Raw genomic sequence first — 16675 nt, 5'->3', positions numbered from 1 at the left:
AATGATGGTATCATATTAATAGCATGATAAGTAAGTTTAAAAGTTTATACATCAGCTTGTAGACCCATATAGTAAGTTTTTCAATAGTTGAAACTTCACTATTTGACAAATCAAATTGTAAAACTTACGTAATTTGTAGTATTTCTAATGTCGTTCATCTTTGAGAGAGAAACATAAAGATTAAAAAAAGACCACCAAGATGGCAAGATGTCACGACTTCATATATGACTACTTCCATTCCATGATTCCATGCTGCTTGAAAGTCATGATTTTCAAAATTTTCCAGCGTTGAACAACATTTAAAACTAATTGTAGAAAGTACAGGTTAATTGCTCTGATTTAGAACTGTAACACCTTATATCTTCTGTAAACACTACACAATATTTTCTTAAACAAGTTCTGAAACCTTGCCTTCATTTTTCTGAATCAGTGTTCTTAACCTTTACAGAAAAATTGAAATACTGACACCTATTAAAACCATTTTTGTGTTTTCCATAGGGAGAATGTGCTTTTCACAGGTAGTTTGGTCCCTTTTGTTAGCAGTCCTCTTGGGTGGAGCTCTTACTCAAGTAAGGTGCTTAGATTTTAATTTTTCAACCTTCAAAAAAGAAGATGAGCATAATCTAATTATCACTGAGGGCACTACAATTTTATTGAATGCAATCCAAGTTACACCAGATGTTGCTAATGATCCTATCACAAATTATTCTGGACGTATCTTTTACAACAAGCCATTCAGATTGTGGAGCAAGAGCAAAAAGATCACAGCATCTTTCAATACCACCTTTGATCTTAAAATCACTCCAGATTTGTCTCCAAAGCAGTCTCCAGTAGGCGAAGGCATGGCATTTATATTAGCTGCAGATACCACTCTTCCACAGAAAAGCGAAGGACAATGGCTTGGGATTGTAAATGCAAGCACCAATGGATCCCATCAAGCAAAAATAGTGGCAGTAGAATTTGACACTAGAAAGAGCTACGAAGAAGATATCGATGATAACCATGTTGGCTTGGATGTAAATAGCATCCACTCAATCGAACAAGTATCTTTAACCAAGTATGGGATCAATCTTTCTAAACCATATTTGAATAGTTCAATAAAGGCAAGGGTTCAGTATGATGGCAAAGTGATAAATGTCTCTGCTAAGACTAATAAAACAAGTGAGTATAAGCTGATTTTTTCTCTGCCTCTTGAGCTCTCTAGCTATCTTCCAGAGAAGGTTTATGTGGGATTCTCAGCTTCAACCGGCAATGCCATTCAAACAAACTGCTTAAGATCGTGGGAATTCCATGGTTCAAAAATTGCTGATGAAGAGATGTTGTGGGTATGGATCACAGTTCCAGCAGTGCTTACTGTATTTTGCATGTTTGTATTTTACTTGTATTGGCAGAGGAAACACAGAGAGCAACCAGAGGATGCATATCCAAGGATAGAAGACCAAATTCAAGGGTCCTCTATGGCTCCACAAAAATTCAAATTGAAAGAGTTGAGAAAGGCAACTCGTAACTTCAACCCCAAAAACAAGCTTGGAAAAGGTGGCTTTGGAACAGTCTATAAGGGATTCTTAGCAAATAAGGAGGTAGCTGTCAAGAGAGTCTCAAAGGATTCAAGTCAAGGAAAACAAGAATTCATAGCAGAAGTCACAACAATTGGTAGCCTCCACCACGGGAATCTTGTGAGACTGATTGGCTGGTGTTATGAAAGGCGTGAGCTTCTTCTTGTGTACGAGTTCATGCCAAATTGTAGCCTAGACAGGTTCATATATGGCAATGAGGAACTAGGCATTGGAGGAACCTACACTCAGATGGGAAAGAAGGCACACCATAATTTATGGGGTGGCTCAGGCATTGGATTATCTTCATGATGGGTGTGAAAAGAGGGTGCTTCATCGAGACATAAAAGCCAGCAACATCATGCTGGACTCAGAGTTCAATGCAAAGTTGGGAGACTTTGGACTAGCTCATACCCTTCAACAAAGCGAAAATACTCACCACACAACAAAAGTCATTGCAGGAACACCGGGTTATATGGCTCCAGAAACTTTTCTTACTGGTAGGGCAACTGTTGAAACAGATGTCTATGCATTTGGTGTTCTTGTATTGGAAGTTGTCAGTGGAAGGAAGCCTGGAAATCAGAATGAGCAAAGTGACTACAACAACAACATTGTGCATTGGCTATGGGATCTTCACAGGCAGGAAAGGATACTTGATGCCATTGATTCGAGATTGACCAAGGAATTTGATGAGGAAGGAATGCTGAGCATGCTTGTTTTGGCATTGGCTTGTTGCCATCCAAATCCACACCAGAGACCCTCCATGAGAACAGTTTTGCAGGTACTTACAGGGGAAGTACCTCCACCACTGGTGCCCACTGAAAGACCTGCCTTTGTGTGGCCAGCCATGCCTCCTTCATTCAATGAGTATGCTGAAAACTTTTCCAGTGGAAGCCAACTTAGTCCATTCACAAAACTGACTGGGAGATGATTCTTGCCAAGAGCTAGAATTGAAATTTATGTGCATTATTTTTTGAGAAAAATGTCAATGATTATCTACTAGTTAGTTTATTTATGGAGATGTTACCTCTCAAGGTTTATCTTAGGATTATCTTTGTTCAGCCTGGAGATGCTATCTCTTTGGATTTTTCTTCTCAAATAGGAGTTATTTTTATTGAAAATCTCAATCTCATAATTTTGAATTAATATTTCAAATTATTAATACTAACAAAGTTGTGGAATACACTAAATGCCTAGCACAAAAGAGAGCCAAAATTAAAGAAATTGTGCATGGATAGTACAAAGCAATATAATTAAACATAGGATAATTGAAAAGCAAAGCAGAAGACAAGTGTTTTATATATCTATAATTCTTTATATTATAACAAATATATATCTACAGAAGAGTACTGATTAAATCCCATTATATCATATTATATAATAAAAATTGTGCTTACAAGTTATGGTTGCCCCAAGTGTTTTCACAAATTGCAATTTTTTAAATAAAAACAAATAGCTTATTTGTTCTTATCAACAACTGCTTTATCACTTCATGCGAGTTAGACTTCCAAAATTGGGAGAAGAAAACAAGCAACGTGCATGCCAAACCATGGATGAGATAAGCTTGTTTAACTTGGATTAGTACTATCAAGTAACAAGTACTAGTATTTTAATAAAATTAGGCATATGTTTGAATTAACTTTATAAAAATGAAAATTTAAAAAGCGTATATTTTATTTTTTTTGTTTGTTTGTTTGTTTTTGCTCATTATTCGCCCCAAAAACGCTATTTGACACCAATATTCACACTTTCATACAAACGGACATATGTAGCCAATAAACCAAGTTCATGCACCCTATCAGTTGAATAGAGAGCAAGCAAAATCCAACACTTTAGGTTTATTCTTTGTGTAAAAATCCATCATATTATTATAAAATTGAAAAATTAAAATATTTTTTTTCCTAAAATACTGTGGAGATGTATGCTTTCAATTTATTTCTACTGCTTATAAATTTGGATACCTTATGATTTGTTAATTTAGGGCTTTTTGTATGGTGATTGTTATAAGTTTGTTTATATATATAAAATTGAGTTAGCCTGTTATATGTTGATACTAATTTGATGCTTAGATATTAATTCAGATAGATATCTTAGTATGCTCTTGGGAGAACTTGAAGGAAAATATAGTGCAAGGATTGTGTCAAATGAAATTATTGTCATTTATTTGGGGTAGTTGAAACGAGAACTTGATATATATATATATATATATATATATTTATATAATCTCTCGAAATTTGTTATTTATAATTCATAGGTTATAATGTAGATCCTGACCTCCACTACCCACAATCTCCTGTGACAAGAGGACCATTGAAAGAAGACATTTTACCTTCCTTCAATATGGTTTGGAGTTTGTGGACTTGGTACATTTGCAACTAAAAGAACAATGTATATTTATTATTATACTGTTAGTTTGATTTATTAGCCTCACATAAAATTAAAAATTTTTAATGAGAAATTGGAAGAAAAAAAAGGGCATTTTTTTTATCTTATGTTTTATGTCCTAAATCATATTTTCTATTTTATATTCTCTTTTTTTTTTTTTTTTTTGCATGATTTTGCATGGAGTTGATGTGTGTGCATGTGTTTTTTCTTGGGTTGGTTGAGCGAATTGTGAGGTTATGCTATTTTAAATGGACTGTTGTGAATGCTTTTACTATCTCAAGTGTTAAAATGCCACTTAGAGCATCAGCATCAAATAATGCTATCCTATTCTATTTTACCATCTCAAAAAGCCACTTTATTACTTATACCATACCATTTTACAATACCTCTCACATCCCAAAACTCTATTTTTATTAAAATATTATTTTTTAATCTTTTTTTATTATTTTTTTCTAACCGTAATTTTGGTTTTCCTGGGCTTTTCCAAACCCATCACCACACACACACACACACACACAAACTCAAACCATCAAACAGAGCCACACACACACAATCCATCAACCCAGAAAACTTCAATTTAATTATAATATTGAAATGCTTTGTTTAATATATATATATATATATATATATTATATAAAAGATGAAGTGTAACATTTATCATTACTACGTTTTAGTTGAACTACATCAATAGATACGTCATTATCATTTTTTCTTTTCAATTTTTCTTATATATATTTTTAAACATTTTCTCATTTAAGGTGACTTAAAAACTCCATTATTTAAAAATTAAAATATCTTTTAACCATTATTTTTGTTATTAATTTTCCAAAACTCTCCCTCTATTTTACCTTTTCATCTCCCTACTACTTTTTACCTTAATATCATTCTTTCTCTACCCTTTTATCTTTCTTTATATTGACTCTTCTTATTCTCAACATCTTATTATAAATTTGATATTTATTTTTTCATTCTATACATAGTTTTCTCACATAAAAAATGTTACTTCTCATAGTTTTCTCACATAAAAAATGTTACTTCTCTCTTTCTCAACTTTTTTTTCAATTTTTTTGTTTGATTTTTTTTTTATTGCATCCATACTTTAGATTGATGAATTTTTGTGTTAATTAGAATTCTACTTTACTAATCCCAACATTGAAGTATTGAAAAAAATTGTCTTGAACTTATACTAAATGCAGTTAATACAAATTTTGTAACATTTTCTAATTTTTTTATAGCCAACCCACACAACTACGCTCATCTATATATAAATAATATACTAAATGTCTACTAAACCAATCAAATGTTTGAATAATTACTAACTTTACTATCTTTTTTCTTAAATCACTAACTTTATAACAAAAAGTTATTAAAACATGATAATAATAATAATAATAATAATAATACACACACACACACACACACACACACACACATACATATATATATATATATATGACTATATATCTACTAGACTCATCACACATGCAATAATGCTATTTTTTATTTTATTTTTAGTTTAGTGTTTAATACTTAAAAGTGATATATATTTAACCAAGTGTATTTTTTTTTAAGAATGAGGTAAGGTAGTATGGAATAATATTTAAAAATGAGATAGAGAATCGTAAAAAGTTGAATCCCAATGGGACATTTGAATTTATTCATTGAGATAAGAAATGTGATAAGTAAAAAAAAAAAAAATGAGATTTGAACAAAAGAAAAATGATATACAAGTGTGGATGGATGGGGATTTGTGATAATGGTATAGAATTTGGATAACAAAAATTTTATAATGTTTGAAAGAATTAAAAAAAAAAAATAGAAATTTTGTGATAAGAATGAGTAGTTTTTACTTCTTACATGAGGTAGATTATTTTTTGGAAGAAGTAATTTTGTATTTTTTTATAAAGATAATTGAAGTATCTGAATTCAAATAGATAAGAATCAAATATTTAAATACAAATAGGTGATGAGAATAATGTTTTTTATTTTTTTTTCTTTTGTACGTGAGATAGTATTACTATTTTAACATTTTTTGCTCTTTGTAGGAAAATAATTAAACTAAAAAGTATATTATTTCAATATTTTGTATGTACGCTAAAAATTGAAAACAAAATCAGAGAATCCTAGCATTGATAAATAAGACGTACGGTCAAAGCTTGGACCTGATTTTGTTTTATTTTTTAAATAATTCTATATGTTTACTCTGGTTACTTCGTGAAGCCCAACAGTGATATTGAGAGTTTGGGGGTCTCTACGGGCCTGCCCAACCTTGTGGGTTAAAGTTGGACTAAATATTTTGAAGTAGATCAAATCAAGTTGGACTTGTGCAACATTGGGCCTAATATAGCTTGCACCAAAGGGAACAGCCCAGGCTCAAAGCTTCGTGTAAGAAATTTTTGATCTGATTAGATGTTTTAGAGAGAGAGAAGGTGGAGTTGTTTTTGTTTATGGGGCTCTCCAAAAGAAGGGCCCTTGGATGTGTCACTGTGCACTTCTTGTGACACATCCAAGGGCCCTTTGTTTACAAGTTTTGTAACCTGTGACACAACTTATAGATCCACTTGGATGGAATAATGGACCAGCAAGTAAATAACACTTTTATCAGAGTGTTCGTATAAGTGCTTGTATAATTAAAAAATTAATATATTTTAGCGAACCAAAGTTAAAATTTACCCACATTAGGTTATGTAAAATTGGTTAAAAATACACAGTTACTACAGTAATCGTATAAATTTAAACTGACACTATTTATTTTACATTTAGTTTTTTTTTATTATTTCTTTATGTATCCTAACTCCGATGAAGGAAAAGAGTGAATAATAATTGTCGTGTGTGAAAAAAAACTATTAAAAAAATAAAGAAAATTTGATATTTTAATAAATTGCAGTATAAAATAGATAATATGATATGTGATATTTTGAAAAGTGAATATATAAAATAGATAAAGTAAGTTCAAAATAGACAAAAATGTTTACATGAGCTTATTTAAATGTTTTTATTATTAATAACATATAAGGTTGTTTTGGATTCAAAAAAAAAAAAAAAATTTAAAGAATATATTCTTAAAACCACCGTACACCCTTAGTGTGATAATTACTTTACAAATATAAGTACTTGTGGGATGTGGGGGGTAAAGGGTAGGATTCAAGTTTTTTGGAGAGAGCTTCATATACATATACACTTAAATTAGGTTAGAATAAAATTTCAATCTTTTATATATATATATATAGAATATCTTCCTTAAAAAAAAAAAAAAAATTGTTTAATAATGTAAAAGTTTTCTTGATCCTAGACTCACCAATTCAAGTGAACCTCATCCAAAAAGGCTTGGGCATTGCGTCACCCCCAAGATGTTACATAACTTATATAAAATCCATATTTCTCAATGCTCAAACGAGTCAAACCTAGCTTTCTCTATTCTTCTCTACAATTATAGAAGAGTTTGCTTGCTTTTTGTTTGATCAGCCAAGTGGGTATCATAATTCATAAGGACCATTTTCTCATTCATGGTGGGGAGTATTTGTGGGGTTTATAACTTTATATATATCTCATTCATCTCAAAGTTGGCCAATTCGGGCCTTGTCATGGTCGAGCACATTGAGGAAACATCTCACACAACCAAGCCCAAGCCCAAGCCCAAGCCCAAGAGCGAGGAGGAGGACGTTTTACATTGAAATCTTTTTACGAGACCAACCCCTGCAAAAACGGGTCGGTGCTATTGTTCTACATGAAAACTAGTGTGAACAAATTTTTTTCATGAATTTGTCCCTAACATTTGTCATAGTTTGCAAGGATGTCATCTAATTATAGGACAGAAGTATATTCAGACTTATATTAGGAGTGTAGGACTATGTAGGATTTGACACACACACACACATATATATATATATATATATTTTTTTTTTTGAGAAACCCCTAAGTGGGGAATATTATTAAGGAATGAACTGAAGATCAACATTGTAGACATCAGTCGTGTCTGGAGGAACAGACTCCATCCAAACATCTAAAGTATTAGACAATGCTCTTCTGGCCAACTTGTGGGCTAGACCATTACCTTGTCTTTTAACATGCTGAAAAGAAATACAACTAAAAAAAGAGCTAAGGAACTTTATGTCATGAAGAATATGCCCAAACTCGGAGTGATCCATACTATTGCCATTGATGGAGTTAATAATGATTTCTGAGTCTCTTTCAACAACAACACTGCGGAAATCCAACTCTCTTGCGAACCATAGGGCTTGATGCGCTGCTAGCACTTCCACCACCTCTACCGAAATAGGTAGCGGAATCTGTTGTGACAGAGCAGCCATAGCTAATTCATTTTCATTACGGATTATTACACCCAAACCAGCAATATTTTCTTCAACAGAAAGTGCACCGTCGAAGTTGATTTTTAGCAGTCCCGTTGGAGGAGGGCGCCACCTTACCGATCTGGCTGTTCTGGGGATCGCTTCATGCGTGGGTCGGAGTTGGTTATACTCCTGGAGAGCTTTTTGTGCCAAGGAGTTGATTTGGTCTAAAGGAGCCGTTACTTCCTGCATGCGCATCTTGTTTCTACGCATCCAAATTAAGGATGATGTCCAAGCAAACAGAGGAAAGCGAGACCAGTCCTGTTGAGCGACTTTAATAACTTCCAGAAAGTTTGAGACTAAGATGGTGGCTTCTATTAAATCCTCAAAATTGGCCCGCCAAACCGAATCTAACTGAGGGCAAGTCCAGAGGGTATGAAGTGTATCTTCAGGTCCGACATTGCAATGAAGGCACAGGTTCTCTGTTAGAAGCTTACGGCGAAAAAGATTCACTCTTGAAGGGAGCGAATCATTTTCAGCACGCCACAAGAGAAGTCGTATCCTGTTTGGCATCTCCACTTGCCAAATTTTTTTCCAAGTAGACTTCGCATCATCTGAATCGGATGAGTTAAGGTCTCGATCACTTGTGTGTTCCGTTTCCATTAGAAGCTTGTAACCGGACTTCACAGAGTAGACCCCGTTATGGTTTCTTGGCCAGAATATCTTGTCCCTACTGTTAGAAAAGCTTAGTGGAATAGCTTTAATAGCAGCAGCCTCCCCTGGTAGGAACTTCCTGTCAACTTCAGTGTCTCTCCAACAGCACCGGTCTTGGTCAATCAGCGATCCCACCAACTCAGCTGGATTATTGTCTAAGATGGGAGAGCTTACTCTACCATTCTCAACTGTTGGCAGCCAACTGTCTTGGTAGATGCGGACTAAAGAGCCATCGCCAATTCTCCATCTCATACCACACAAAATGACTTCACGCCCTTTTAAAAGGCTTCTCCACGCATAGGATCCATTTTTCACCTTGGCATCAAAAAATTGAACCATGGGGGAAAATTTTGGCCTTAAAGAATCTGAAAAATAGAGAGTCTTCCTCAGTGGCCAATCTCCAGACTTGTTTGGCAAGTAGCGCATCATTGAATTTTTGTAGATCCCTAAAACCCATACCACCTTCAGATTTTTCCCTACACAACTTACTCCATTTAACCCAATGCACCTTCCTCCTTTCACCCCTTTGACCCCACCAAAATTTACGGATCATAATTTCAATCTCATTGCATAAAATGCTGGGAAGTTTAAAGCAGCTCATAGAGAAAGCAGGGATTGCTTGGATCACAGCTTTCAAAAGAATCTCCCTTCCGGCTTGGGATAGTAGTTTCTCCTTCCAACCTTTCATTTTTGCCCACACTCGCTCCTTTATGTATTGGAAGCTAGCCTTCTTTCTACGACCCACAAAGGAGGGGAGACCCAAGTACTTCTCATATTGCTTGATCTCCGGAACACCTAGCAGTGAAATAATAGCCTCTTGTAAACTTTGGTGCACATTTTTACCAAAAAATAGCGTAGTTTTGTCTCTATTCAGTTGCTGCCCAGATGCCTTTTCATAAGTCAAGAGGATGTCTTGAATATGCTGACATTCTTGGATAGAGGCCCTGCAGAAGAGTAGACTGTCATCTGCAAAAAATAAATGCGTTAGTCTTGGCCAATTTCTACAAATGGAGATGCCCCTGATATCACCAGCAACCACAGCTTGATTCAATAATCCATGAAGACCTTCAGTGCAAAGGATAAAGAGATAAGGTGAGAGGGGATCACCCTGTCTAATACCTCTACTCGGGTTGATTGTACCTGAAGGTTCCCCATTAATCAAAATGGAGTAGGAGACAGTAGTAATGCACTCCATCATCAAAGCCACCCATTTCTCATGGAAACCCAACTTTCTTAAAAGCTCTTTCATAAAGCCTCATTCCACTCGATCATAATCTTTACTTATGTCGAGTTTAAGGGCCATAAAGCTTGTATTACCCGATTGGTGATTTTTCATATAGTAGAGAGTTTCAAAGGCCATCAATATATTATTAGTGATTACCTTCCCTGCCTGGAAGGCACTTTGATTTTCAGAAACAAGGTAAGGTAACACTTTTTTCAATCGGTTGGCTAGCACTTTAGATAACAATTTGTAAATGACATTACATAAGCTAATTGGTCTAAATTCAGAAATAAGCTCAGGACTCTTCACTTTAGGGATGAGGGTCACAAAAGTATGATTAAGATCAGGAGGGATACGATAATTATTGAGACAATCAAGCACAGCAAAAGTAACATCATCACCCACCACAGACCAAAATGATTGGAAGAAAATGGGAGGCATACCATCCGGGCCCGGGGCCGTTAAAGGTTCCATGTTTTTTAAAGCAAGATCAACTTCCTCCCTCGTGAAAACTTTAGTAAGCTCCTGGTTCATGTCCGCTGTCACTTTAGGTTCTACAGCTTCCATAACCTTGTGCATATCAGTGGGGTTCGATGAAGAGAACAAGGATTCATAAAACCTTATTACAATCTCTGCAACTTGACTGTTTGAGGTGCACCATTCATTAGCACTATTCTTTAGTCCCTTGATACTATTCCGTCTGTATCTATGCGAAGCCCTGTTGTGAAAGTACCGGGTGTTCCTATCCGAAGATTTGAGAAATAAGGATCGTGCCCTCTGCTGCCACATCAAGTTTTCTTCTTCTAATAGCTCATTCACCTCTAGCTGTATGGCCCTCACACTGCCTGAATCAACCCCAGTAGTTGCTGCCCATTCCGCCTTAATCAAGTCCCTAGTTTTCTCCTCCAATTGCCGCCTAATGCTGCCAAATGATTGCCTACTCCATTCCGAAAGCCGTAACCCACAGTTCTTAATTTTTTGAGACACCATAGGCATTGTGCTGTCAACTGAAGAATCACCCCCACGAAGCTTTTACCGTCTCCCCACAACCTGTCTCCCTTAGCCACATTTGTTCGAATCGGAAAGGTTTGTTTCGACCAGCTGTGATACCTTCCGGTTTAATGATAATCGGGTTATGATCTGAAGAATGGGCCCTAACATGTTGCACTCGAGTTGCTGGGTTTAGTTCCAACCACGCCGTATTAGCGAAAGCCCGGTCTAGCCGTTCTAGCACCATACCTCCTGATCGTTTGCCTCTCCAAGTGAATTTGTGTCCACAATACCCCAAGTCAACCAGTTCATATTCATCCACTATGTCACGAAAAGCTTGCATCTCTGCTTCTCTTCTTGGCGGACCTCCAAGTTTCTCATGCCCCCTTAGAATTTCATTGAAGTCACCGGCGCAAATCCAAGGAAGGCTGAATTTTTTATTCAACCCACGTAGCAAGTCCCATGTTTCCGATTTCCTACTAGTTTCTGGAATTCCATATACCCCCGTGAACCTCCAAGCATCCTCCTTGTCCTTGTTAATGATGGCGTCAATATGATTGAGAGACGCCGAATCGACATCGATATCTACTGAATTTTTCTAGAGGAGAGCTAAACCACCTGCTCTTGTGATACGGCCTACCACCCACACCTCATCAAATTGTAATTCGTCACAAAGTTTCCTCAGCCTAGCTTCATCTGCCCACGTCTCGGCCAGGAACAGGACAGAGGGGTCTTGCACTCGCACAAATTTTGCAAGTTCCTAAACGGTGCGTTGGTTCCCAAGCCCCCGCACGTTCCAACATACCAGACTCATGGCTCTCGGCGGGGCTGGATATCAGTCCCCGCCGTTGGATAATCATTATCAGAGTCAAAGCTTGCATCCTGTGCCCTGCGTGTCTGTAATGGTTGATCATTAGTTTTGAAAGAGCTGCTGCGTTTACCTAGTAAGTCACCCAGCGAAATTGTATCCTGGGGAGTAATGGGCTTGTTAATCCTAGTCCATTTGGTGGGCTTGCAAGTGTAGACTGATGGGTTCAGGTTCGGCCCATTAGGGGAAGGATTGGAGGACGCAGCATGGGAGTTATTGTTTTTGTGCATTGCGAGTACGTCAGAGTTCTCCTCTGAATCAATACCCGGATTTAAATCCACAAAATCCTCTTTGCCGTTATCCTCGCTTAAGTGCACTGAGTCATTCACGGGATCGCAATTACGACTAATTAAGGGAGTAGTAACGTCTGCATTAAATGATATCCCCTGTTTTTCGCTACCGGTTCAGGGGACGCCGTGGCTGGTGGACGTGGTGATGGAATCTCCCTCGGCGCTGGTGGCTTGCTACTGCTCATGGATGATGCTTTTCCTTGTTCCTTTTTCCTCCCCTCAAAAAAACCCGAGACATGTACTACATTCTTGCTGGACTGGTAAACCGGCTTCGCACGAATACTAGAATCGTAGTTCTTTTTACTTGCATCCAAACTCCCTTCGTTTTGCACCCAAACCTCACAATCTTTATCGTCATGATCCAGCCGACCACACCAATAGCACAAGTTTGGCAGTCTTTCATACCTGAAGGAAATCCAGATTTTTTTTCCGTTTTCAAGAGTTACAACTCTTCCACGGCACAGGGGTTGAGTCACATCCACGATCACTCTAACCCGAATGAAACCCTCACCCCCAAAGTCTTTGTCACCCGTCGATTTCACCACCTTACCAGATTTTGAGCAAATTTCTTCTGCTGTGTCTCTGTCCATGTATCCCAACAGGATGTTGTGCACTTGTACCCAAAAAGTTGCTTCATTCAGAGCATAATCCTCAATGACCGTATTCTTGTTGTAACGTTGAAACATGACTAGGTGTTTGTCAAAACTCCATGGTTCGTTTTGCAGTACTCTCTCCACATCCGGCTTATTATCAAAAATAAACAAGAGTTTGTGATCACCTAAATTCCGTATCTGAAATCCATTTTGCGTTCTCCACAGAGGAGAGAAGGTTCTTGCTACCGCATTGATGTTCAGAGCTCTGCTAGTTAGAAATCTAGCTACCAGAGAGAACTCTTCTTTTGGGCCCTTCTTAGTAAGTGACATATTATCTTCTTCTCTATCCATTAGCGAGAGACTATTCCAACCTTGAGTGATTTCGTCCATTCTTGACATATGCCACCACCAAAAGTTAATCGCTCACACTGTTTCCCCACCCCTGGAAAAAAAAAACCCCACAAGCCCTAACAATACACTTGGTAAAGTAGGGGACAAAAATCTTGCCTTTCTAGAAAGGTACTTCAATTCTACTCTCGTTTATCTAGAAGGATTTTTGGGAGCCTATCTTTCCAAATGAGAGAGAAACAGACCTAAGCCTAATCCTTGGCTTTTGTGTTTTAATCAGATTATTCACACACATATATATTTTGTGTGTGTATATAAACATTATAGACATTTGTAATTATTCTTATGCAACAATATGTAATGTTTGGAAAAGTCATTTATTAAAATACTTTATTTTAATTTTTTTATTAAGAAAATTAAAATATATAGTACAAAGCTAATAGAGGACGCCAATAATTAAGTGCAGGGCCGGCTGAATGGTGGAGCAAGAAATGCGGTCGCTTAAGACCCCAAGTAAAAAAAAGGCCTCCAAATTTTAATCAATAGGGGTTATTTATAATCAATAAATAAAATATTTTTTTTTACCAGATGAAAATCAAATAAAAAAATAGAGAAAAATACAATGTCCACAATATTTTTCACAACACTTTTACAACTAAGGCTAAGTAGCAGGTTGTTACAGTCTATTGTTGATGGCAAAAAAATAATTATAGTGATATTTTCGAATAGAAAACAAAAAGCAGTTTAAAATCTAGGATTTGTTGTAAAAAATATTGTGAATGTTGCACTTCTAAAAAAAAAAAGAATAATAATAAGAGTTTAGTTAGCAAACTTTTACTAGGTTTCATCTAAGTCTACTACTAACACCACTGTTTTACTTGCCACTATCAATCTACCACATCAACAAGTATGAAAAATTTTGTCAAATTTTTTTTGTCTATAAAATTTCTAAAAAAAGAAAAAATTCTACGTAGTTTATGTTAATTAGTAGTAATTTTGCATCTAAAACAAGATGATTAATTTTCGCCTTAGGCCCCCAAATGCATCAAGCCGCCCCTAATTAAGTGATTAGTTATAAGTGGTAAAAAAATAAAAGTCAGTCTATATAAAATGATTGTGTACCACTTACAGTCAACTATTTCGACAAGTTGTGACAAAAATTGCAATTAAAAACTTCACAAATTGAATTTTCGTGAATGGAAAAAAGAGAAGAAGACAGTGAATTTGTTTCTAAAAAAAACAACTAATATAGAAATATAAAATATAACTATAGATTCCAATGTCATTATATTAACATCAAACACTTGATGTACACCTATAATTTCATGTGTGAAGTAGACATGTAAAATGTGTAATGTACAATAAAGAGTATGTAAAATCAATGACCTTAGTATTTAGAAGTGAGATTCCAAGTAAATCGTATTTGCTTACTATAAACACTGTTGTCAATTGCATATTTGGAAGCCCTTGCTAGATTGTTTTATCATATATCTTGAAGTATGGCTTCGAATTCTTATAAAAACAACTTAATCAACAAACAGAGAATAAATGTGACCATTAAGTAATGAGCCTTCCAATCTCCTATCCTTAAACTAAATATAATATCAAAGCTCCTCAAAACATGTTAGCCAAACTTTATGGTTGCATAACAAATGGTTTTCTACACCAAGGGAGAAATCATCTTATGTATCATTCGCTAAAGAACTAGGAAAATAGAGCACGTAATAAGGCAAAAAAAATCCACAATCACAAATCCACAATTCTTTTAATCATATATGTAGATAAGTATGGTGATTCGAGATTGATGGAGTACTTTGACTTTTGCATTTATTTAATTTGTATCTTTAAATTGTAGTTCTTAAATATAATGTTTTACACTATCTTATAATGCGTATATTGCAAGATAGGGTAATAGACAAATTATTATTTTTTTTTTAAATCAACCTATTGCAACAAGGTTGTTTGTTGTAAGAAGCTATGACATTTTTCACAAAACCTTTGAAGCAATAAGCTATTGCCATAAAGTTATTTGTTGTAATAAAGAAGTTATTGCATCAACTTGTTTGTTGCAATATTTAGGATTTATTGCATCAAGATTTTTTTGTTGTATAAACCTATTGCCTCGGAGTTTATTACAATGGCTTGCAACAACTTTTTCGTATAATACCTTATTGCAACGACTTTGTAGTTATTGCAACGATTTTTTCCGTTGTAATAGACCTTTTTTCTTGTAGTGGTAATACTATTAGAATATATGTACATGCTAGATACATGTTAATATCATCAAATATCGTCAAAGTATATGCTAATGATATTTTTTTTTTGGATAAATACTAATGATACTTAATATGTACCAATACCTAATACATGTAATAATACCATCAGTGGTAATACTAGTAGATATGGTAAAGTAAAACTAAGTAATGTACTAAAATCTGCAACTATAAAATGGTATATAAATGGTCTCCCAAAACATGATGGTATATGGACTCATGGATATCAAAACCTGCAAAAGAAAAATGAGACAAAAAATAATAGTTAGATGATACGGGATGATAAACATAATGAATATGCACTATGACATTTTTCACAAAACCTTTGAAGCAATAAGCTATTGCCACAAAGTTATTTGTTGTAATAAAGAAATTATTGCATCAACTTGTTTGTTGCAATATTTAGGATTTATTGCATCAAGATTTTTTTGTTGTATAAACCTATTGCCTCGGAGTTTATTACAATGGCTTGCAACAACTTTTTCGTCGTTGCAATAATACCTTATTGCAACGACTTTGTAGTTATTGCAACGATTTTTTCCGTTGTAATAGACCTTTTTTCTTGTAGTGGTAATACCATTAGAATATATGTACATGCCAGATACATGTTAATATCATCAAATATCGTCAAAGTATATGCTAATGATATATTTTTTTTTTGGATAAATACTAATGATACTTAATATGTACCAATACATAATACATGTAATACCATCAGAATATATGTACAAATACCTCGTACTAATATCTAATATATGGTAATACCTTGTGGTAATACCAGTAGATATGGTAAAGTAAAACTAAGTACTGTACTAAAATCTGCAACTATAAAATGGTATATAAATGGTCTCCCAAAACATGATGGTATATGAACTCATGGATATCAAAACCTGCAAAAGCAAAATGAGACAAAAAATAATAGTTAGATGATACGGGATGATAAACATAATGAATATGCAAGCATAGATTACCGTTCCCAACATACTTTAATGATGATTTGAATGATGAACCGCAATAATGTTTTTACAAACCTTAACATGCTGAATCTTGTTTTCCTATTATCACTATATAAAATATGTTTATGCCATGTTTGGAACAATTTAGTATGCTCATGTGTTAGCACGAAATGGCAAACTTAGGTACTAATCAG

General features: G+C 35.1%; 1 pseudogene; it reads left to right on the top strand.

The window, feature by feature from the left end:
- Positions 1-476: 476 nt before the first annotated feature.
- Positions 477-2610, top strand: LOC115988026 (annotated as a pseudogene).
- Positions 2611-16675: the final 14065 nt, after the last annotated feature.

This window comes from Quercus lobata, chromosome 4 (assembly GCF_001633185.2).
Source record: "Quercus lobata isolate SW786 chromosome 4, ValleyOak3.0 Primary Assembly, whole genome shotgun sequence".
NCBI classification, from domain to species: Eukaryota; Viridiplantae; Streptophyta; class Magnoliopsida; order Fagales; family Fagaceae; genus Quercus; species Quercus lobata.
This window is presented reverse-complemented; position numbering and strand designations above follow the sequence as displayed.